The sequence below is a fragment of the Salvelinus alpinus genome, chromosome 9, assembly GCF_045679555.1.
Source record: "Salvelinus alpinus chromosome 9, SLU_Salpinus.1, whole genome shotgun sequence".
Lineage (NCBI taxonomy): Eukaryota > Metazoa > Chordata > Actinopteri > Salmoniformes > Salmonidae > Salvelinus > Salvelinus alpinus.
Window position 1 is genome coordinate 78,715,825 of NC_092094.1, and position 22,340 is coordinate 78,738,164.

At 44.8% G+C, this 22,340-nt stretch overlaps 1 protein-coding gene across 3 annotated transcripts in view; it reads right to left on the reverse strand.

The window, feature by feature from the left end:
* Nucleotides 1-22,340, reverse strand: part of LOC139530681 (AT-rich interactive domain-containing protein 1B-like) — a 216,679-nt gene that overhangs the window by 134,654 nt on the left and 59,685 nt on the right. The gene's annotated exons all lie outside the window — the stretch shown is intronic.

Sequence of the window (22,340 nt, forward strand, 5' to 3'; positions counted from 1 at the left end):
CAAATCAAGCAACACCTCTCGGCACAACGCCTCTCCCCCATTTGACCTATTTGTTGTGTGTATGACATGTATGTGTAACTGATAGATGTAAACACACACACACACACTACATGTTAATGTTTTTAACTGTATTCAAATTGTAAAGTCTTTTGTCTGTAATGTCTTTTTCGTTATGTGTCGGACCTCAGTAAGCCTGGCTTTCGCCATTGGCGTCTGCTAATGGGGATCCTAATCAATCAAATCAAACTATGTGAACTCTCTGCCTCTGAACAACAGGTGTCACCCTTGGCCCTGAGCCAAAACACACCAACACCTCCCCTCCCTCCCTCTTCCTAACCTTCCCTCCTCCCCATCTGCTCCTCTACTCCCCCCGTCCTCCAATCCTCTCCTGTAGCCTCCCCCCCTCTCCAACCTTCTTTCAGAGAGGTGTCCGCCATTAGCAGAACACAGTGAGCCATGCGTCTTGGCTGTTATATAATGGGCATTCATGTCCATGTTGTACTGGATTAACACCATTCATTCTGGCTGAAGCTGCACACGCACACACACACACACACACACACACACACACACACACACACACACACACACACACACACACACACACACACACACACACACACACACACACACACACACACACACACACACACACACACACACACACACACACACACACACACACACACACACACACACACACACACACACACACACGGCCAGGCCTTGTAGTGAAACAAAAACAATTAAACCAATCTGAATGGGTATTAATGTAACAGGGTTGTTTATGTTTTCACTTGCCACTATGCATTTCAATTTGTATGTATTCTGATTGGTTGGTTAAATCTAGATATCAATAAGGTGTAATGGAATTGGCTACGCTTGCAGATAGGGGATGGTCGCGAACGTCAATTCTTCCGATTCTGATATTTACATGCAAGCGGTAGATCACGTTCTCGTTCTCATAAGACGGCTGCTCACCCACACACACACACACACACACACACACACACACACACACACACACACACACACACACACACACACACACACACACACACACACACACACACACACACACACACACACACACACACACACACAGATGTATTGCCTATAAAGCTGCCTGCTATATATAGCGTCCAGCAAAACAGTTGTAATCTGGCCCAAATCAAATTGTATCGGCCGGCTGGATTTACGCTGATACATGGAGCTCACAGGAGATTTCCATCAGGTAGAACGGCTCATTCCCATTTTGACTCCAATATGACACATTACTTACCATTCATTTCTATTGGGCACAAAATGCAGTGCATTTGGAAAGAATTCAGACACTTTTTCCACATTTGGTTGCATTACAGCGATATTCAAATATGTATTAAACCATTTTTTCTCCTCACACGAAACACCCCATAATAACAAAACAAAAACAGGCTTTTAGAAATGTTTGCAAATGTATTAAAAATACAAAACTGAAATATCACATTTACATAAGTATTCAGACCCTTTACTCAGTACTTTGTTGAAGCACCTTTGGCAGCGATTACAGCCACAAGTCTTCTTGGGTATGACGCTACAAGCTTGGCACACCTGTATTTGGGGAGTTTCTTCCATTTTTCTCTGCAGATCCTCTCAAGCTCTGTCAGGTTGGATGGGGAGCATCGCTGCACAGCTATTTTCAGGTCTCTCCAGAGATTTTTGATTGGGTTTGATCGGGTTCAAGTCAGGGCTCTGGCTGGACCACTCAAGGACATTCAGAGACTTGTCCTGAAGCCACTCCTTTGTTGTCTTGGCTGTGTGCTTAGGGTCGTTGTCCTGTTGGAAGGTGAACCTTTGCCCCAGTCTGAGGTCCTGAGCACTCTGAAGCAGGTTTTCATCAAGGATCTCTCTGTACTTTGCTCCGTTCATCTTTCCCTCGATCCTGACTAGTCTCCCAGTCCCTACCGCTGAAAAATGGATGCTGCCACCATCATGCTGCTGCCACCACCATGCTTCGCTGTAGGGATGGTGGCAGGTTTCCTCCAAGTGTGACGCTTGGCATTCAGCCCAAAGAGTTGGTTTCATCAGACCAGAGAATCTTGTGGTCTGAGAGTCTTTAAGTGCCTTTTGGCAAATTCCAAGCGGGCTGTCATGTATCTTTTACTGAGGAGTGGCTTCCATCTGGCCACTCTACCATAAAGGCCTGATCGGTGGAGTGCTGCAGAAATGGTTGTCCTTCTGGAAGGTTCTCCGATCTCCACAGAGGAACTCTGGAGCTCTGTCAGAGTGACCATCGGATTCTTGGTCACCTCCCTGACCAAGGCCCTTCTCCCCTGAATGGTCAGTTTGGCCGGGCGGCCAGCTCTAGGAAGAGTCTTGGTGGTTCCAAACTTCTTCCATTTAAGAATGATGGAGGCCAAAGTGTTCTTGGGGACCTTCAATAATGCAGAAATGTTTTGGTACCCTTCACCAGATCTGTGCCTCAACACAATCCTGTCTCGGAGATCTACGGACAATTCCTTTGACCTCATGGCTTGGTTTTTGCTCTGACATGCACTGTCAACTGTGGGACCTTATATAGACAGGGGTGTGCCTTTCCAAATCCTGTCCAATCAATTGAATTTACCCCAGGTGGACTCCAACTAAGTTGTTGAAACATCTCAAGGATGATCAATAGAAACAAGATCCACCTGAGTTCAATTTCGATTTCAATTTGTCTCATAGCAAAGGGCCTGAATACTTACGTAAATACGGTGTTTCTGTTTGTATTTTTAATACATTGGCAAACATTTTTAAAACATGTTTTTACTTTGTCATTATAGGGTATTGTGTGTAGATTGGTGAGGAAAATGTTTTATTTAATCCATTTTAGATTAAGTTTGTAACATAACAAAAGGGGGGAAAAGTCAAGGGGTCTGAATACTTTCCGAATGCACTGTAATCCGAAACACAACCAAAACAAACAGCAAATGCATCCAAAAAGTTTGAGTCACAAGCTTGATGTAGTCATTGCATGCTAGGCATATGGGATCAAATATGACATTTTTGACTACTTAAATACACATAAGTGAATTTAACCCAATACTTTTGGCTCCCTAAAATGGGGGGACTATATACAAAAAGTGCTGTAATTTCTAAACGGTTCATCTGACATGGATGAAGATGCCCTCAAATTAAAGCAGTCTGCACTTTAACCTCAGTCAATGTACCATTTCAAATCCAAAGAACTGGATTACAGAGCCAAAACAAGAACAAAAAGTGTCACTGTCCCAATACTTTTAGAGCTCATTTTATACACAACAAATGCTCAACATATGTGGGAACTCCTTCAAGACTTTTGGAAAAGCATTCCAGGTGAAGCTGGTTGAGAGAATGCCAAGCGTGTGCAAAGCTGTCATCAAGGCAAACGGTGGCTGCTTTGAAGAATCTAAAATATATTTTGATTTGTTTAACACTTTTTTGGTTACTACATGATTCCTTATCTGTAATTTCATAGTTTAGATGTCTTCACTATTATTCTACAATGAAGAAAATAGTAAAAATAAAGAAAAACCTTTGAATGAGTAGGTGTGTCCAAACTTTTGACTGGTACTGTATATGTACATATAATGGTGTGTAGAGACAGCATGGACAGAATATTAATAGAAAAGGTATGTACAGCAATAGGCATATAGGAAGAGCCATGACTAGGATACAGTATATACATATAAAGTGGGTAAAACAGTATGAAAACATGATCATACTGCCGGTGGTGTGTGTGTGTGCCTGTGTGTGTGTGTGTGGTGCTGGTGAGACTACACCACATCCAATCTCCACGTCAATCAGCACCCAGCCATAAGGCAGTGTTTGAGAGGGTTTATAGACAGATGGACAGGAGCCATAATAACAGACCCATTCTTCCCCTATAGACCATGTCTGGATGATATTGGGGTCAGAGGGGATGGGAGGGGAGGGGTAAGGGGGAGAGGAGACAAGGCGAGAAGAGAGAAGCCAGGACATGGCCAGAATCCTATGCTTGGGTGGCTGCCTAACCAGAGCTGGCTGGATACGGTCACACTCCGAAGGTCAGGAGAGGCTGCGAAGGAACAGCTCTGAGTCGCACACTCCATGCTGCTGGTGACAGTCCCTGTCCCCCTCCGTGTCAGTGTGTGTCGTGGTGACAGCAGATAAGTCGGCTTTAATTGGCCTCTTTACAGACATCATTTCACACATTATCTACACAGAGACTGAGACGAGTCCAAAAAAAACACCAGAGAAAAAAATGTGTCAGTCCTGTAGACACTAGTAGATAGTGAGGACACAGGAGTAGACTATATTAAAGGAACATTTCATATCCAGCACCACCCCAACATCAACATATGTGAAAATGGTTCTATGTTCTGTCGTAAATAAAATACAGGAAGATAACTATTTCCAATGACATCATCGGTGTGCATCGCGTGATTTTAATCAATTATGAGTAGGCATTGCCTACTAATTGCCTAATAATTGGTTGATGATGTCATAGAAATGCGCCATTTTCACATTGATGTTGAGGTGGTGCTGGAGATGATGAATATGAAGTTTAAAAAAGTATACTGTGGGTCCTTTCTAAAGCAAAGTACAGATAGAGTTCACCCTTCCATATGCCTGTATGTATGAGGTGTGTGTGTATGTGTGTGTGGGTGTGTGTGTATGTGTGTGTGAGGTACTTAAGAGAGACATGCCTTGCAGGTGTGGTGGCCGTCCCAGCAGGCCGTAAGGTGAGCCTGCGATGTGTGTGCGGTGTATCCTCGGAGGCCGCGGGCGTCGCCAGTCATGGTTGGAGGATAATTAAATGCTTCTTAAAAAATGTAAACATGCTGTTTTCAAAAGCTTGCATTGTTTCAGCGTTCACCATATGATTTATTGTTGCACACTTTGACGGGAGCAGCAGTGAGACTATGCATTAACGCTGCCGGCGGTGTGTGTGGTTTAGTGCTGAGCGATTAGTGTTTTTTAAAGGTCAGTTTGGGTTCGGATAGATTATTTTTTGAATGATCACCGTCTTTTCGATTTCGGTTTAGATAAAAACAAATTAACATTAAATGCACTATGCATTATGTGGGGTGAATGCTGTAACAACACAGAATAAAACTATTAATAAAAGTCCAATGATGTTCGTGACTGCCCATTACTGCTTATCACTTATTAACCATCACTACTTTACTTTAATAAAATATTTCCGTTGTTGTGTAAACTACATTTGTTTTATTTGATGACTATTATTTAATTCCAAGTAATCGTCTTTATAGAGCTGCTGCCTGTGCTGTCTGACAAAATTGCGCATTGAGCTCAAAGAAAAAAAAACGACGAAACGGAACTCAAATAATTGAACCGACATCAGTCAATTAGTTGTTTAAAAATGGAAAAAGAACAAATGTTGGTTAATCGCTCAGTGCTAGTGAGTGTGTGTTGACATGTTACAGTTACAGAATCAACTCCTGCACAGAGAGCATTGTGGGAAACTGCAGAGAAAGTGGTACTGAGCCAGTACTGTAATGTTGCTGTGTGAAGTCAACTGTGAGAAAAGCATCAAGCAGTCCAAATCTGGGTGTTTGCGTGTGTGTGTTCAGCACTCCTTGATGCTCCCCTCGACACAGATCCAAATACATTCCCAGTCACTTTCCCCTGCAACAACCCAGTCTTGAGTGTGCTGTCTGAGAGAGAAAACCCCTCTAATTGTGTTTCTATCTGGTGAGCTGTAGTCAAACTCCCACAATGCACTGCCTGGAAATTGACAGGGGCTGCAGCTGCACAGCCACTAGGGGGCTCTGTTGGGAAGGGGCTAGAGGTCAAACTACCAAAACAACAGCCCCTAGACCTAGATCCATACCTTCTCACCTCCAATCCTTAGCACCCTGTATAGGCAGCCAGCAGCACAGGCCTGGACTCTAAGTAGCCCTTAGTACACAAAGAATACTAACATTTCAATCAACGAGAGAGAGAGAGTGAGAGTGAGAGAGAGAGAGAGAGAGAGTGAGAGTGAGAGTGAGAGAGAGAGAGAGAGAGAGAGAGAGAGAGAGAGAGAGAGAGAGAGAGAGAGAACAACCTGATTACCCTGCCGGTACAATGGAGCTGCACCAGCCACCCATAAGGGCATCTCTCCCTTCATCCCTCTCTCTTTTCTCCCTCTTCTACTTCATTCTTGCTGTCCCTCTTACTCTTTCTATACCCCCTTCCTCGCTCTCTCTAACCCCCCCTTCTGTCGCTCTCCCCCTCTCTCTCCTCTCTCCATAGCCTCAGACCACGAGGAGCGAGATGCAGCAGCAATCCGTCGCTAATTCCCGCTCACTGTTCATGAAAAATGTATAACGCTGAGACTTTGGGGAAATGCAGATTGGCGCCGGGACTTTCACATGCTCCGCTCTGCATTAATGGAACATTATTTTCACCCCCCCAGCCTCTCTCCTCTCCTCCTCTCCTCCCCTCACCACCTCTAGCACATCCCTCGCTCTTTCACTCTTTCCCTCTCTCTGTCTCATGCTCGTATGATTCCTTACAGGCAGGGAACATACAAATTGCGGCGAAACAAATTTGGTCGAGCTTTTCCATTAAATGTTTTCCCCTTCTCGCTCTTTCTCTCTCCATCAAAAGCCATAGAGTACTAGGTCTTAGATTAGGCTTTGCTCTCATCCTCCACCCCTTCGCCACAACCCTGCCTCTTTCTCACCCACAGCCCCCTTGCATCACCAGCACAGCAAAATACATGAATATTCCATTTGTTAGTGGAATATTAGGAGCTCAAACAAACTGTGGGGTAGTCTGTGTGTGTGTGTGTGTGTGTGTGTGTGTGTGTGTGTGTGTGTGTGTGTGTGTGTGTGTGTGTGTGTGTGTGTGTGTGTGTGTGTGTGTGTGTGTGTGTGTGTGTGTGTGTGTGTGTGTGTGTGTGTGTGTGTGTGTGTGTGTGTGTGTGTGTGTGTGTGATTACGCATACCACAAATAAAACAACATTGGTAAGAAGTTGTATTTTTGTCTCAAGAAAGACATTCAGGCATCAGATCCAGAGCTTAATGGATCTAATGGAGAATGTCAGGCAGGAAGTGTGCGTGCCGGGGAAGACAAATGTTGTGAACCACTAATAACCTAACAAGTAACAATAGGCACTTATGAGATGGTAATAATATCACAATAATACCATCAGGACAATTCACTGTGTATCTCATGCATATCCTTCCTCCCGAGGAGGTCGCTAGTCCCCCTCCCCATCCCCGTCGCTATAGCAACCCTAACAGTGTGCCCAACTTCAAAGACAGATGTAATTTCAGACTTCCAACAGCCAGTTTGAGTGGTGAGAATATTTCGATGCGGGCGCTAGCTGGCAGGCAGCTGATGATGAATTATAAAAATATCCAGGAAGGTTACGAGGTGGACTGAACCACTCCTGGGGGGAGAATGGTAGAGAAGTGGACTGAACCACTCCTGGGGGGAGAATGGTAGAGAAGTGGACTGAACCACTCCTGGGGGGAGAATGGTAGAGAAGTGGACTGAACCACTCCTGGGGGGAGAATGGTAGAGAAGTGGACTGAACCACTCCTGGGGGGAGAATGGTAGAGAAGTGGACTGAACCACTCCTGGGGGGAGAATGGTAGAGAGGTGGACTGAACCACTCCTGGGGGGAGAATGGTAGAGAGGTGGACTGAAAGACTGCTGTTGGGAAAATGGAGGAGAGGTGGACTGAACCATTCTGGTACCTCTCCTAGGGGGAGGTGGACCGAATCACTCTGATACCTCTACTGGGGGTTTATATATATATATATATATAGGGTATTTAGAGTACAACCAGGGAGGATATCACTGGTGCCTCTGGACATAGCCTGCTATTCCCTGCTGAAGAAAACAGGAGAGAGGGGGAGCGAGGTAGAGGAGATAAGGGTACTATCTCTATCTTCCTCTAGCTCTCTCACATAGACAACTGACTCCACCCCACACCCAGCCATCCCATCTGGGATTCCCCACACAGACAAATGCAAGAACTGCGAACATGGCCTATTACCCAAGCCAGTAGTGCTAGTATGTCCCTGTACTCTAGTGAAATACATACACTGCTGCCATACCAGCTGGAAGGGGATTGCTTTTTCACTTGTTCTGTGTGTGTGTGTGTGTGTGTGTGTGTGTGTGTGTGTGTGTGTGTGTGTGTGTGTGTGTGTGTGTGTGTGTGTGTGTGTGTGTGTGTGTGTGTGTGTGTGTGTGTGTGTGTGTGTGTGTGTGTGTGTGTTGTTCTCTATCCGTCCTCTTCTTTCATGTCACCTCCAGTTAACAAGGCGTTAGTTTTACACCAGCCCCACTCTGACATTCACACACATGCACGTACGTTGGGCAGTATCCAGGTGATCATACCGTCTCTGTACCATACTGGTGCATATGTTATTACCCAAAGTGCACACACGGGGTGCTATTTCAAAAAATGTACAGTTGAAGTCGGAAGTTTACATACACTTAGGTTGGAGTCATTAAAACTTGTTTTTCAACCACTCCACAAATTTCTTGTTAACAAACTATAGTTTTTGCAAGTCGGTTAGGACATCTACTTTGTGCATGACACAAGTAATTTTCCCAACAGTTGTTTACAGACAGATTATTTCACTTAGAATTCACTGTATCACAATTCCATTGGGTCAGAAGTTTACATACACTAAGTTGACTGTGCCTTTAAACAGCTTGGAAAATTCCAGAAAATAATGGCATGGCTTCTGATAGGCTAAGTGACATCATAAGAGTCAATTGGAGGTGTACCTGTGGATGTATTTCAAGGCCTCCCTTCAAACTCAGTGCCTCTTTGCTTGACATCATGGGAAAATCTAAAGAAATCAGCCAAGACCTCAGAAAAAAAATTGTAGACCTTCACAAGTCTGGTTCATCCTTGGGAGCAATTTCCAAACTCCTGAAGGTACCACGTTCATCTGTACAAACAATAGTACGCAAGTATACACACCATGGGACCACACAGTCGTCATACCACTCAGGAAGGAGACGCATTCTGTCTCCTAGAGAAGAACGTACTTTGGTGCGAAAAGTGCAAATCAATCCCAGAACAACAGCAAAGGACTTGTGAAGATGCTGGAGGAAACAGGTACAAAAGTATCTATATCCACAGTAAAACAAGTCCTGTATTGACATAACCAGAAAGGCCGCTCAGCAAGAAAGAAGCCACTGCTGCAAAACCGTCACTACGGTTTGCAACTGCACATGGGGACAAAGATTGTACTTTTTGGAGAAATGTCCTCTTGTCTGATGAAACAAAAATAGAACTGTTTGGCCATAATGACCATCGTTGAGGAAAAAACATGACGCTTGCAAGCTGAAGAACACCATCCCAACCGTGAAGCACGGGGGTGGCAGCATCATGTTGTGGGGGTGCTTTGCTGCAGGAGGGATTGGTGCACTTCACAAAATATATGGCATCATGAGTAAAGAAAATTATGTGGATATATTGAAGCAACATCTCAAGACATCTGTCAGGAAGTTAAAGCTTGGTCGCAAATGGGTCTTCTAAATGGACAATGACCCCAAGCATACTTCCAAAGTTGTGGGAAAATGGCTTAAGAACAACAAAGTCAAGGTATTGGAGTGGCCATCACAAAGCTCTGATCTCAATCCTATAGAAAATGTGTGTGCAGAACTGAAAAAGCGTGTGTGAGCAAGGAGGCCTACAAACCTGACTCAGTTACACCAGCTCTGTCAGGAGGAATGGGCCAAAATTCACCCAACGTATTGTGGGAAGCTTGTGGAAGGCTTCCCGAAGCATTTGACCCATGTTAAATAATTTAAAGGCAATGCTACCAAGTACTTATATGATTGTATGTAAACTTCTGACCCACTGGGAATGTGATGAAAGAAATAAAAGCTTAAATAAATCATTCTCTCTACTATTATTCTGACATTTCACATTCCTAAAATAAAGTGATGACCCTAACTGACCTACGACAGGGAATTTTTACTAGGATTAAATGTCAGGAATTGTGAAAAACTGAGTTTAAATGTATTTGGCTAAGGTGTATGTATTCTTCCGACTTCAACTGTATATACTTTGTGTATATATATATATTTATAATTTAATACACACACAACAATTTATGCAACAGGGATCTTGATCCAGGAGGGGATTGAATGTCTCTGCCATTTCTAGAGCGGATACAGTATATAAACCCTCAAAGTTACAGAATGGGGTGAAAATGGCAGCCATATTGGTCAGGGAGAAATCCCAACCCGTCTAATTGGAATGAATGGCAGTAGAGGCATAATCATAAAAGGTATGTGATATATCAGAAATTGTGAAATAGAATTACTGTCAACTTAAAATATTGTCAAATAATTATAAATACAGTTTGTACGGGTTTTACACCAATTTTCTGTATAAACAGCCTCTAAACTATATCTAAACAGACCATAGACTCTGGTTGATTCTCTACTCTAGATGTGTGTTCTCTCTCTGTTCTGGGTAGTAGTTACAGCTCTCTCTCTCTCTCTCTGTGTTCTGGGTAGTAGTTACAGCTCTCTCTCTCTGTGTTCTGGGTAGTAGTTACAGCTCTCTCTCTCTCTCTCTGTGTTCTGGGTAGTAGTTACAGCTCTCTCTCTCTCTCTCTGTGTTCTGGGTAGTAGTTACAGCTCTCTCTCTCTCTCTCTGTGTTCTGGGTAGTAGTTACAGCTCTCTCTCTCTCTCTCTGTGTTCTGGGTAGTAGTTACAGCTCTCTCTCTCTCTCTCTGTGTTCTGGGTAGTAGTTACAGCTCTCTCTCTCTCTCTCTGTGTTCTGGGTAGTAGTTACAGCTCTCTCTCTCTCTCTCTGTGTTCTGGGTAGTAGTTACAGCTCTCTCTCTCTCTCTCTGTGTTCTGGGTAGTAGTTACAGCTCTCTCTCTCTACAGTAGCTTGCGAAAGTATTCACCCCCCTTGGCATTTTTCATATTTTTGTTGCCTTACAACCTGGAATTAAAATGGATTTTGAGGGGGTTTGTATCATTTGATTTACACAACATGCCTACCACTTTGAAGATGCAAATTATTTTTCATTGTGAAACATACCTAGAAATAAGACAAAAAAACTGAAAACTTGAGCGTGCATAACTATTCACCCCCCAAAGTCAATACTTTGTAGAGGCACCTTTTGCAGCAATTACAGCTGCAAATCTCTTGGGGTATGTCTCTATAAACTTGGCACATCTAGCCACTGAGATTTTTGCACATTCTTCAAGGCAAAACTGCTCCAGCTCCTTCAAGTTGGATGGGTTCCGCTGGTGTACAGCAATCTTTAAGTCATAACACAGATTCTCAATTGGATTGAGGTCTGGGCTTTGACTAGGCCATTCCAAGACATGTAAATATTTCCCCTTAAACCACTCGTGTGTTGCTTGAGCAGTATGCTTAGGGTCATTGTCCTGCTGGAAGGTGAACCTCCATCCCAGTCTCAAATCTCTGGAAGAATGAAACAGGTTTCCCTCAAGAATTTCCATGTATTTAGCGCCATCCATCATTCCTTCAATTCTGACCAGTATCCCAGTCCCTGCTGATGAAAAACATCCCAACAGCATGATGCTGCCACTACCATGCTTGTGGGAAAGTGTTCTTTGGGTGATGAGAGGTGTTGGGTTTGCCCCAGACATAGCGTTTTCCTTGATGGCCAAAAAGCTCAATTTTAGTCTTATCTGACCAGAGTACCTTCTTCCATGCCTTTTGGAGAACACCAAACGTGTTTGCTTATTTTTTTCTTTAAGCAATGGCTTTTTTCTGGCCACTCTTCCGTAAAGCCCAGCTCTGTGGAGTGTACGGCTTAAAGTGGTCCTATGGACAGATACTCCAATCTCCGCTGTGGAGCTTTGCAGCTCCTTCAGGGTTATCTTTGGTCTCTTTGTTGCCTCTCTGATTAATGCCCTCCTTGCCTGGTCTGTGAGTTTTGGTCGGCGGCCCTCTCTTGGCAGGTTTGTTGTGGCGCCATATTCTTTCCATTCTTTAATAATGGATTTAATGCTGCTACATGGGATGTTCAAAGTTTATGATATTTTTTTATAACCCAACCCTGATCTGTACTTCTCCACAACTTTGTCCCTGACCTGTTTGGAGAGCTCCTTGGTCTTCATGGTGCCACTTGCTTTGTGGTGTTGTAGACTCTGGGGCCATTCAGAACAGGTGTATATACTGAGATCATGTGACACTTAGATTGCACACAGGTGGACTTTATTTAACTAATTATGTGACTTCGGAAGGTAATTGGTTGCACCAAATCTTATTTAGGGGCTTCATAGCAAAGGGGGTGAATACATATGCACGCACCATTTTTCAGTTTTAAATTTTTTCGAATTTTTTGAAACAATATTTTTATTTTATTTCACTTCACCAATTTGAACTATTTTGTGTATGTCCATTACATGAAATCCAAATAAAAATATATTTAAATTACAGGTTGTAATGCAACAAAATAGGAAAAACGCCAAGGGGGTGAAAACTTTTGCAAGGCACTGTATGTCTGTTCTGGGTAGTAGTTACAGCTCTCCCTCTCGCTCTCTCAAGTTGGCCTTAAACTGTTCCCCTTGATCTGAGTGGGTGCTACAGTCCAGTCTCCTCGTCTCACTCTCCTCCTCTCCCCTCTCCTCTCCTCTGGTGTGAGGGGTAGTATAGAGGCGCCAGTAGAGCTGAGCTGTGTTTGCTTAACCAGGTTCATCCCTCTCTGTTTCCGTCTTGCCTCACTCTGAAGAAATTAAATATATATAGTGTGTGTGTGTCCTGTGTTAGGGTTCAGTGGAGCGAAGGGAAGGGGATAGGTCCTGAGTTTACAGTCTTCCTCCACAGATGAACAGGCTCACCCCTGACCTGGACTGATGCTCTGCTGCACACACACCCCCACCCACCCACCCACCCACACACACACACACACACACACACACACACACACACACACACACACACACACACACACACACACACACACACACACACACACACACACACACACACACACACACACACACACACACACACACACACACACACACACACACACACACACACACACACCAGACTGATCACTAGAAATGGACAGTGATTTCCAAAAAGGTCCCCTGAATGTTGATATATGCCTTCAGCAACATTTTTTAAACGAGTGCCCAGCACTGAACTGGTGCTGCTCAGAGCCAGAGCGTGCTGCTTAGACCCCTTCGCCACCACAGTTCACAATGCTCCAGCAAGCCGTGAGAATACTTGATGATACTTGATGGTAATAGCGCATCGTTTAGAATTATTTTATTTTAAGCCTTTCCCAAACCATGACCCTAACCTTATCCACTCAGAATGAATACCTAAACTTAACCCTTTGAGTTGTTTCTGTTTTAACCCAGTAACCACGCAGAATTAATTCGTGGGAAATAGAGTTCACCCATAATACGTCGAATTTTGAAGGGAAAATGTGCTATCTTGTTGCACACACACACACTTAATTAACTTACACACGCACACAAACACCAGGGTTTATCTGCTTCTGGCGGATAAAAAAAAATCGAAAAGCCGATAAATAAAAATTGTCCAGGAGTAAAATAAAAATTCCCATTGTGAAATTATGCTTTTTAGCCTACTCATTGTCGGAAATACCAGTCGATGAAAATACATTTGACTGGTCATGCTTATCAGTCTATAGATTCATTTGCATAATTTCATGGAATTAAATTGGCGAGTGTGTACAGTATATTCTTTACATATCTTATTTATCACACATGCAGCAGATAGGCCGTCAGGCCTATGCAGATTGGCCGTAAGGCCTTTGAGCGGAAAATCTGTCAGACAGTGTAAGAGCTACAGCATCTCGAACAGCAAATGCATAGGCAACGCAAGGCAGACTTCAGCGTGTCACACACCACTTTGCATTGAGCTGGAGGCAGTATGCGCTTTGAAAACCTATACTTAATTGTTTGAAACCTGAATGTTTTACTACATATTATGAATGTCTTACCTTGCTTCAAAGTAGCCTAGCCAAATTCAGACAATATCCGTGGAGGAAATTATTTTATATAAACTTTCTTTCGTTGTCCAGTAGCCAAAAGGCACAATCCTAGTCATACTAGCAACCCATGCTAGTTGTTGCATATTACATCTCCCCTCTTTCTACATTTCTAACGGATATTTTCATCTCTGTCACATGAAACCGCTCGCATGTTCGGTGCACTTCGACAATAGTGTTTTCCCATGCATTGTATTATGGAACGAACATTTCCGTGTAGCCTACTGTCTTGTATGCATTGCTGCGCGTATAATGTGAAATAATACTAGTTTATCAACAGTTTAAGCTGGACGTTAAGCTAAATCTGTTGCTTCAGACACATTGCTTAAAATGTATATATCTGTTTTTGCCTAGGCCTACCGGATGTATACATTTGGGATTTATCGTCCCACAACTGTCCCAGAGTCTGTTTGGAACAGGCTGTTTATTTCTCGACACGCTGACCAATAGAACAGGTCAACTTTTCTACTATGAGGATAGTGCATTGACATAGGCTAGTGATGTTGCTGTTCATTACTCATCTTGTTGGCTGAGGAAAAGTACATGTGGACAGTTGTTCTAAAGTCTTCAAAGTGCGCAACCGAATTTGGTAAGAAAGACTGCACATAGTTGCATCCTCAACTTGCATGTTCTGTTACTATGAATTACCGTAATTTAAATGTGATTTAAGTCATTCTGAGCGCTGTGGGTGGACGCCCTAATCAGGTTACCCACCCAATGCATATGTGTCCGGTCACTTTCTCAAATGTCCGGGCAAATTAAAATGCTGCGGGTGTCCTGCGCCACATGTTCCTAAAGGAAACCCTGACACACACACACACACACACACACACACACACACACACACACACACACACACACACACACACACACACACACACACACACACACACACACACACACACACACACACACACACACACACACACACACTCACACACACACACACACACACACACACACACACACACACACAGCCCAAATGCACCTGCACAGTTTCTATGGAACTATGTTGGTTTGTGAGTTGGGCTGAGCTTCCACACAGTGGAAACCAGTCACCCGACAACTGATGCTTGAGTTTCTAGAAGAAAAGACCCACAGCAGCTAATCTCACACAGACTCCAACTACAGAGTCCCTTTCATAACGGATCCTATTTTGTGAGAATTGCTACAGCCTCTGGTCATGCCTGCTATCCTACTCTATACAGAGCCAGGACATGAGTCTGCTTCCCAATGAATCATTGATGTAGAGGGACTGACGCCAAGCTAAACGCTGCTAAACAAGCTCAAGTAGTAACCCTTCAGAAGCAAGTCAGCCAGGGTGCCTTTTAAGTAAAGCCAGGTTCACATGTCTGGCCTGGAGCAAGACTTGGGTACAAAGTGTGCAAAACACATGTTTTGTGTGTGTGCACAAAACATAGAAAATATGTCTGCATGAGTTCCACAAAATGCACTTGACAGAATATTGATCATAGGAAAATACTGTGTGTGTAATACACAAACAACAGTGTTTCTCTTCTAACCCTTGTACAGTATTTCACAGTAGACTAAGAGTAGGTAGCAGTTTAACTGGGTAGCTGGATACAGTATGATGCACTAGTCCCCCCCGTCTCTGAGCCTCTCTCCCCCTCCCTCTCTGTCCCTTCCTCACTCACTCCCTTTACCTCCCTTCCCAGCATGCAGTGGGGTTGAGTGGGCCACAGTGCAGAGCCCTAACCCCTCTGTGACATTACAGCTCTGAAGAGAACACGGGGAGAACATAAGGAGCATGCGTGGCATGCTCCTCTCACACACATACACACACCATGGGTGGGAGGACTGGTGCCACACACACACACACAAACTGAGGGGGAGTGTGTGTGTGTGCGTGTGAAGTGTGTGTTTAAGGAGCGGGGGTATCGGCCTCCCCAGCTGCGCCCTGTCAATCATGGCCCAGGCAGCAGTGGGAAAAACAGAGGAGAGGAGGAGGGAGGGAGAGTGGTCATTCTATTTTTCTCTTTTGTTTCATGAAAGTCTGGCTGAGACCACCGCAGTTGGAGCATCACACCACCATGTATGTGTGGAATGTGGAAGGTCGGAGTTGTGTGTTACTCACATTATCTAGGATTTGAAAAAAACTTTACACCTAAAACCTACACATTTCATACAACTTGTGATTCAAAGGTGTCTGAGTCCATTTTGCCTCACTTCTCCCTGCCCCCCCTTCTCTCTCCCACTCTTTCCACATGGTTCCCCCTCCACTCACTGTCACGGAAACAGAACAGAGCAGGCTGACTGCTTGACTGGCTGTCAGGGGAGGAGAGGAGAGAGCAGGGCAACATGTACTGACTGGAACGGCAAGGCTACAGTAGGCAGCGTGTGAAAGCTCAGACTAGACTAGAGGAACAGGCTTCACTGGAGCACAGCCTCAGGTGTCAGGGCTGGAAGCTGCTCTCACAAGCTAGAGATCAACCCAACACCACTGCTAAAAGTCAAGCTAAAAGTCAAGCTAAAAGTGAATAAGTGTCCAGGCTTGAATAGATGCAGACACACACACACACACACACACACACACACACACACACACACACACACACACACACACACACACACACACACACACACACACACACACACACACACACACACACACACACACACACACACACACACACACACACACACACACACACACACACACCACATTCCAGCACAATCAGAAACAATAACAGGACAGTTCCATTACCATTTCCATTTGAGTCATTTAGCAGACGCTCTTATCCAGAGTGACTTGCAGTTAGTGCATTCATCTAAAGATACCTGGGTGGGACAACCACATATCACAGTCATAATAGAGTTCCCCGACCCTCGGTTCCCCCAGTGGGGAGATGACAGGAGCTTCAGACCCAACATCAGACAGGTGAAAGAAAACAGTTCTGGCTGCTTCCTGACAATTACACACACACACACACACACACACACACACACACACACACACACACACACACACACACACACACACACACACACACACACACACACACACACACACACACACACACACACACACACACACACACACACACACACACACACACAAAGAGAAAACCAACGCATGGGCGTTCTAGAAACAAAATACACCTGCCAAACATCCCTGCAGATTAACATCTAGTCTATCTGTTTCTATGGTTGGAAATAGTCCAGAAATTGCTCTGAGGCGATGCTGGGATTAAAGCAACATAATGTGAACTGATGTGATGTGCATGGTAGTGTAGTGAAGGCTGAGCTGAGACGCTCTGGGAACACACTGACACATCAACGCAATCTCTCATTTACAAAAAAACCTTTCATGATTGAAGTTCAGAGACATCGAGAGGAGAGGGAGGGAGAGGGGGAATGCTTAAAGAGAGAGAAAGAGAGGGACGATGTTGAGAGAGCTAGGGAATGGCAGTGAAGTATTGGATCAGAGAGAAAGAAAGGAGGATGAGAGAGAGAGAGAGAGAGAGAGAGGTAAAACAGGCAGCATGTGACAGACAGAGACAGCAGAGGGTTACACTTCCGTAAAGAGGGAGACGGTTAAAAGAGAGAGAACGAGAGAAAGGCGGGAGATGATAGGGACAGAAAGACAGAGAGGAAATGAAAGAGAGGAAGAGAGAAAGGAATGTGAGTCTGATGGTGCCTGTGTTGAACTACATCCTCCATCTTGACTAGCTGAGAGACTATTGCACTCACAAGGCTCATTGTAATTAAATCAAATTAGTGTATAAGGCAGGATCCAGCTCAGAATATTACCCTAGTACACCTGTTCTCTCCTCTCCCTTCCTCTCCGCTTCTCCGCTCCTCTCCTCCCCTTTCCTCTGCTCTCCCTTCCTCTCCCTTCCTCTCCTCTCCGCTTCCTCTCCTCTCCACACAGAGAGAGAGAGAGAGAGCTGTCACACACCACTTTGCATTGAGCTGGAGGCAGTATGCGCTTTGAAAACCTATACTTAATTGTTTGAAACCTGAATGTTTTACTACATATTATGAATGTCTTACCTTGCTTCAAAGTAGCCTAGCCAAATTCAGACAATATCCGTGGAGGAAATTATTTTATATAAACTTTCTTTCGTTGTCCAGTAGCCAAAAGGCACAATCCTAGTCATACTAGCAACCCATGCTAGTTGTTGCATATTACATCTCCCCTCTTTCTACATTTCTAACGGATATTTTCATCTCTGTCACATGAAACCGCTCGCATGTTCGGTGCACTTCGACAATAGTGTTTTCCCATGCATTGTATTATGGAACGAACATTTCCGTGTAGCCTACTGTCTTGTATGCATTGCTGCGCGTATAATGTGAAATAATACTAGTTTATCAACAGTTTAAGCTGGACGTTAAGCTAAATCTGTTGCTTCAGACACATTGCTTAAAATGTATATATCTGTTTTTGCCTAGGCCTACCGGATGTATACATTTGGGATTTATCGTCCCACAACTGTCCCAGAGTCTGTTTGGAACAGGCTGTTTATTTCTCGACACGCTGACCAATAGAACAGGTCAACTTTTCTACTATGAGGATAGTGCATTGACATAGGCTAGTGATGTTGCTGTTCATTACTCATCTTGTTGGCTGAGGAAAAGTACATGTGGACAGTTGTTCTAAAGTCTTCAAAGTGCGCAACCGAATTTGGTAAGAAAGACTGCACATAGTTGCATCCTCAACTTGCATGTTCTGTTACTATGAATTACCGTAATTTAAATGTGATTTAAGTCATTCTGAGCGCTGTGGGTGGACGCCCTAATCAGGTTACCCACCCAATGCATATGTGTCCGGTCACTTTCTCAAATGTCCGGGCAAATTAAAATGCTGCGGGTGTCCTGCGCCACATGTTCCTAAAGGAAACCCTGACACACACACACACACACACACACACACACACACACACACACACACACACACACACACACACACACACACACACACACACACACACACACACACACACACACACACACACACACACACACTCACACACACACACACACACACACACACACACACACACACACAGCCCAAATGCACCTGCACAGTTTCTATGGAACTATGTTGGTTTGTGAGTTGGGCTGAGCTTCCACACAGTGGAAACCAGTCACCCGACAACTGATGCTTGAGTTTCTAGAAGAAAAGACCCACAGCAGCTAATCTCACACAGACTCCAACTACAGAGTCCCTTTCATAACGGATCCTATTTTGTGAGAATTGCTACAGCCTCTGGTCATGCCTGCTATCCTACTCTATACAGAGCCAGGACATGAGTCTGCTTCCCAATGAATCATTGATGTAGAGGGACTGACGCCAAGCTAAACGCTGCTAAACAAGCTCAAGTAGTAACCCTTCAGAAGCAAGTCAGCCAGGGTGCCTTTTAAGTAAAGCCAGGTTCACATGTCTGGCCTGGAGCAAGACTTGGGTACAAAGTGTGCAAAACACATGTTTTGTGTGTGTGCACAAAACATAGAAAATATGTCTGCATGAGTTCCACAAAATGCACTTGACAGAATATTGATCATAGGAAAATACTGTGTGTGTAATACACAAACAACAGTGTTTCTCTTCTAACCCTTGTACAGTATTTCACAGTAGACTAAGAGTAGGTAGCAGTTTAACTGGGTAGCTGGATACAGTATGATGCACTAGTCCCCCCCGTCTCTGAGCCTCTCTCCCCCTCCCTCTCTGTCCCTTCCTCACTCACTCCCTTTACCTCCCTTCCCAGCATGCAGTGGGGTTGAGTGGGCCACAGTGCAGAGCCCTAACCCCTCTGTGACATTACAGCTCTGAAGAGAACACGGGGAGAACATAAGGAGCATGCGTGGCATGCTCCTCTCACACACATACACACACCATGGGTGGGAGGACTGGTGCCACACACACACACACAAACTGAGGGGGAGTGTGTGTGTGTGCGTGTGAAGTGTGTGTTTAAGGAGCGGGGGTATCGGCCTCCCCAGCTGCGCCCTGTCAATCATGGCCCAGGCAGCAGTGGGAAAAACAGAGGAGAGGAGGAGGGAGGGAGAGTGGTCATTCTATTTTTCTCTTTTGTTTCATGAAAGTCTGGCTGAGACCACCGCAGTTGGAGCATCACACCACCATGTATGTGTGGAATGTGGAAGGTCGGAGTTGTGTGTTACTCACATTATCTAGGATTTGAAAAAAACTTTACACCTAAAACCTACACATTTCATACAACTTGTGATTCAAAGGTGTCTGAGTCCATTTTGCCTCACTTCTCCCTGCCCCCCCTTCTCTCTCCCACTCTTTCCACATGGTTCCCCCTCCACTCACTGTCACGGAAACAGAACAGAGCAGGCTGACTGCTTGACTGGCTGTCAGGGGAGGAGAGGAGAGAGCAGGGCAACATGTACTGACTGGAACGGCAAGGCTACAGTAGGCAGCGTGTGAAAGCTCAGACTAGACTAGAGGAACAGGCTTCACTGGAGCACAGCCTCAGGTGTCAGGGCTGGAAGCTGCTCTCACAAGCTAGAGATCAACCCAACACCACTGCTAAAAGTCAAGCTAAAAGTCAAGCTAAAAGTGAATAAGTGTCCAGGCTTGAATAGATGCAGACACACACACACACACACACACACACACACACACACACACACACACACACACACACACACACACACACACACACACACACACACACACACACACACACACACACACACACACACACACACACACACACACACACACACACACACACACCACATTCCAGCACAATCAGAAACAATAACAGGACAGTTCCATTACCATTTCCATTTGAGTCATTTAGCAGACGCTCTTATCCAGAGTGACTTGCAGTTAGTGCATTCATCTAAAGATACCTGGGTGGGACAACCACATATCACAGTCATAATAGAGTTCCCCGACCCTCGGTTCCCCCAGTGGGGAGATGACAGGAGCTTCAGACCCAACATCAGACAGGTGAAAGAAAACAGTTCTGGCTGCTTCCTGACAATTACACACACACACACACACACACACACACACACACACACACACACACACACACACACACACACACACACACACACACACACACACACACACACACACACACACACACACACACACACACACAAAGAGAAAACCAACGCATGGGCGTTCTAGAAACAAAATACACCTGCCAAACATCCCTGCAGATTAACATCTAGTCTATCTGTTTCTATGGTTGGAAATAGTCCAGAAATTGCTCTGAGGCGATGCTGGGATTAAAGCAACATAATGTGAACTGATGTGATGTGCATGGTAGTGTAGTGAAGGCTGAGCTGAGACGCTCTGGGAACACACTGACACATCAACGCAATCTCTCATTTACAAAAAAACCTTTCATGATTGAAGTTCAGAGACATCGAGAGGAGAGGGAGGGAGAGGGGGAATGCTTAAAGAGAGAGAAAGAGAGGGACGATGTTGAGAGAGCTAGGGAATGGCAGTGAAGTATTGGATCAGAGAGAAAGAAAGGAGGATGAGAGAGAGAGAGAGAGAGAGAGAGGTAAAACAGGCAGCATGTGACAGACAGAGACAGCAGAGGGTTACACTTCCGTAAAGAGGGAGACGGTTAAAAGAGAGAGAACGAGAGAAAGGCGGGAGATGATAGGGACAGAAAGACAGAGAGGAAATGAAAGAGAGGAAGAGAGAAAGGAATGTGAGTCTGATGGTGCCTGTGTTGAACTACATCCTCCATCTTGACTAGCTGAGAGACTATTGCACTCACAAGGCTCATTGTAATTAAATCAAATTAGTGTATAAGGCAGGATCCAGCTCAGAATATTACCCTAGTACACCTGTTCTCTCCTCTCCCTTCCTCTCCGCTTCTCCGCTCCTCTCCTCCCCTTTCCTCTGCTCTCCCTTCCTCTCCCTTCCTCTCCTCTCCGCTTCTCCTCCCTCCTATCCCTTCCTCTCCTCTCCACTTCTCCCCCCTCCTCTTTTCTTCTCTCTGCTTCTCGCACCTCCTGTCCTCTCCGCTTCTCCTCTTCACTCTAACAATACTTAGTGTAGCAGAGCCTAATCTAAGGTGCCCATTTCTACTTATGTAGGCAGTGCACACACAACAGAGTGGCGTAGTGTTAATGTGGGCATTAGATCCGAAATGGGCAGTGAAATCTAGGTCTGCCCTCAGAGACTGAGGGGGAAGAGGAGCCTAAAGGGAATCGGATCGTTTGATTGAAGAGCGTAGCTCTGATCCCACCCTGAGTGACAGGGCTCTCCACCAATCCTGCACTGACAGCTCAGGGAGCACAGAGGAAGGGGAGGGAAGAGAAAGGGTTGGAGTGTGCACTGTGCTTTTCTCTTCCCCCTCTGTTTCTTTCATTAAACACAAATACAGTTTGTATTT